Here is a 2,971-nt window from a genome sequence, read left to right as displayed (position 1 = left end):
TGGTTTGCATTAAATATATTTTTAATTTCACAACTTATTATTGTTAAAAAAATGTGAGTTGAAAATGTATTACTGCACTTATTTTAACTACGTTTTAATTACGGCGAACCCCACCTCACCTACCCTAGCCTAACTTAACCTAACCTAACCCAACGTAACCTAACCTAACCTAACCTAACCCAACCCAACCTTGTTTGGAAGTAAAAAGATTATTTATATGAGTATTAAAAGCCCGCCTCTTACCACGAACAATTTATTAGCAATAATAGAAATATTTTGGAAAAGATGTCAGATAATTAATTGGAGAATATTTTGGAAAAGGTTGCAGCTAATTAATAGGAGAATATTTAGGAAAAGGTGGCAGCTAATTAATAGGAAAATCTTTTGGAAAAGGTGGCAGCTAATTAATAGGAGAATATTTTAGAAAAGGTGGTAGCTAATTAAAAGGAGAATATTTTGGAAAATGTGGCAGCTAATTAGTAGGAGAATGTTTTGGAAAAGGTTGCAGCTAATTAATAGGAGAATATTTTGGAAAAGGTTGCAGCTAATTAATAGGAGAATATTTTGGAAAAGGTGGCAGCTAATTAATAGGAGAATGTTTTGGAAAAGGTGGTAGCGAATTAGTAGGAGAATGTTTTGGAAAAGGTTGCAGCTAATTAATAGGAGAATATTTCGAAAAAGGTGGCAGCTAATTAATAGGAAAATCTTTTGGAAAAGGTGGTAGCTAATTAATAGGAGAATGTTTTGGAAAAGGAGGTAGCTATTTAAAGGGAGAATATTTTGGAAAAGGTGGTAGCTAATTAAAAGGAGCATATTTTGGAAAAGGTGTCAACGAATTATTGGAACCAAACCAAAACTAACCTAAGCTAAACTAACCTAACCTAACCTAAGCTAACCTAAGCTGAACTAACCTAACCTAACCTAACCTAACCTAAGCTAACCTAACCTAACCTAAGCTAAGCTAAGCTAACCTAACCCACCCGAAACCAAAATATTAAAATTTTAATTTAAAGACATGGATGGAACTACCATTAAGACTGTACTTCATTTTAAGCACAATTTGATTTCTAATTCTATATATCTCTTGCCTTGAAAGGAATGAAAGTGAGCGTTTTAATTAGTATCACGAAACATTTACTTTTAATATTATTAACATACCTTTCGGAGATCCGAACCAACAACCTATCGCTTCGCAGTCCAACATCGTATCCACTACACCACCGAATTGCTGACGGCTACAGTGTTTCAAGTTATATTCATGTATTTTTTAAGGGCATATTCGGACGATTGGGATTTCGGTCCATCGGGAATATAGCCATTGGGCTGGAAATCTAAAATCATTGCGGGATATTGGGTCGAATGGGATTTCGGTGCATTGGGAATTCGGTTGAAAGGAACGATACCGAATCTAGGGCCCTGCGAATCGGCATGATTCGCAAAACTAGAATATCGAATCGGATATTCGAATCGTGAAGGACATTAGCCGAATCGAATATATTAGTATTCGTTAAGGTCGAATCCAAATCAAAGAATCGGAAAGCGTAACGCAACTTCCACCGATATGAATATCGAACCGGACGTGGCCCTCGAATCCCAAATCAAATCATTTTTATTATTCGGTTAAATATTACGTCGAATTGTAACGTCAAGTGGTACACATATTATATTAAAAAATAAATGTTCTCTACGTTTAGTAGACTATTAGTTTTTTAGCTTTCATGCCCTACCAACTATATCTACAACTAAAACATGTTAGAATTATCGGCTAAGAAAAGACACAACCCATCTTTATGACAGCAAAAGAGAACTAGAACATATTTATTATATACAAGAGAAGCAAAACAATATAAAGACTACAAAAATAAGGAGGACGTGTTGCCATCTTTCGGTAAATGTTATTGGTGGCATGTTTGAATATCGTAGGCCTATGTCTTGAACGAGTATTCGCGACTGTTAATCCAATAACATTCTCCCTCGATTCTACGTTTAAGTGCTGTTTAATCTTACACATGAACTGTGCTGTTTCATCTTCTTACCGGTTGAGGCTTTCGTCATCATATCTGACGGATTGTCAGTTGTCTTCAAATACTGGAAAATTACTCTCCCTTTTTCCACGATGTCTCGCAAAAAGAATTTCTTCAAATCAATGTGTTTATTTCTTTCCGATGTAACTTGATTGTTGGTTAAGTGTATAGCTCCTTGATTATCTGCGTAAATCGTAAGGGGTTCTTTTACTAGCTGAATGTGACCTATTTCGGTCAAGAAATTTTTCATCCATAATGCTTCTTTCGATGCGTGACACATAGCAATGTACTCTGCCTCTACTGTTGACAACGCGACCATGGTTTGTTTCTTCGAACTCCAGCTAACGGAATTTTTGCCTAGTGTGAAAATATACCCGCTAAACGATTTACAGTCGATACTATTTGAGCCCCAATCGGCATCGGTATATCCTTCTATTTGGGAATCGCTTCCCGATTTGTAAACCAGTTTATAGTCTCTAGTCCCTTTGACGTATCTGAGCATGTGCTTTATCCCAGAAACGTGCTCTTCATTTGGATTTTCGTTGAACTGACTCATGAAAGCTGTTGCGTATGAAAGGTCTGGTCTTGTTCCTCCAGCTAAATACAACAGTTGGCCTATAGCCTGACGGTAAGGGAACTTCACCTTTGCGTCGATCCGGGTATCTCCTTTCTTATACTTCACGCCAGGATCTAAAGGACTAACTGTCTTTTTAGCTTCAGACATTCCGTAGCTCTTTAAGATCGTGTCAATAAAGGCATGTTGGTCGAGACTAATAGATCCGTCTTCGTGGTGAGCTACTCCGAAGGACAATATGAAGTTGATCTCTCCCAAATTTCTCACCTCATATTGTGATATGTTGTTTTTCAAAGTTATCCAATGTTTCTTCCTTTTCCGCGATTGTTGGGAGATCGTCGACGTATACACCAACTATGATCTTTTCCTTTGT

General features: G+C 36.9%; 1 pseudogene; it reads right to left on the bottom strand.

Moving 5' to 3' along the window:
• Positions 1–1,986: 1,986 nt before the first annotated feature.
• LOC149641540 (uncharacterized) lies at positions 1,987–2,748 on the bottom strand (annotated as a pseudogene).
• Positions 2,749–2,971: the final 223 nt, after the last annotated feature.

The sequence above is a fragment of the Phalangium opilio genome, unplaced genomic scaffold (assembly GCF_054372755.1).
Source record: "Phalangium opilio isolate 3A_F unplaced genomic scaffold, DU_Popi_V2 ptg000092l_1, whole genome shotgun sequence".
Classification (NCBI taxonomy): Eukaryota; Metazoa; Arthropoda; class Arachnida; order Opiliones; family Phalangiidae; genus Phalangium; species Phalangium opilio.
This window is presented reverse-complemented; position numbering and strand designations above follow the sequence as displayed.